The sequence below is a fragment of the Micropterus dolomieu genome, linkage group LG02, assembly GCF_021292245.1.
Source record: "Micropterus dolomieu isolate WLL.071019.BEF.003 ecotype Adirondacks linkage group LG02, ASM2129224v1, whole genome shotgun sequence".
In the NCBI taxonomy this organism is placed as follows: Eukaryota; Metazoa; Chordata; class Actinopteri; order Centrarchiformes; family Centrarchidae; genus Micropterus; species Micropterus dolomieu.
Window position 1 is genome coordinate 30,620,694 of NC_060151.1, and position 670 is coordinate 30,621,363.

Genomic DNA, 670 nt, shown 5'->3' on the forward strand with positions numbered 1-670 from the left:
CATTGTTGCCAAAAAGTTCGATTTTGGTTTCATCTGACCAGAGCACCTTCTTCCACATGTTTGGTGTGTCTCCCAGGTGGCTTGTGGCAAATTTAAACAAGACTTTTTATGGATATCTTTAAGAAATGGCTTTCTTCTTGCCACTCTTCCATAAAGGCCAGATTTGTGCAGTATACGACTGATTGTTGAGTCTCCCACCTCAGCTGTAGATCTCTGCAGTTCATCCAGAGTGATCATGGGCCTCTTGGCGGCATCTCTGATCAGTCTTCTCCTTGTATGAGCTGAAAGTTTAGAGGGACGGCCGGGTCTTCGTAGATTTGCAGTGGTCTGATACTCCTTCCATTTCAATATTATCGCTTGCACAGTGCTCCTTGGGATGTTTAAAGCTTGGGAAATCTTTTTGTATCCAAATCCGGCTTTAAACTTCTCCACAACAGTATCTCGGACCTGCCTGGTGTGTTCCTTGTTCTTCATGATGCTCTCTGCGCTTTAAACGGACCTCTGAGACGATCACAGAGCAGGTGCATTTATACGGAGACTTGATTTCACACAGGTGGATTCTATTTATCATAATTAGTCATTTAGGTCAACATTGGATCATTCAGAGATCCTCACTGAACTTCTGGGGAGGGTTTGCTGCACTGAAAGTAAAGGGGCTGAATAATTTTGC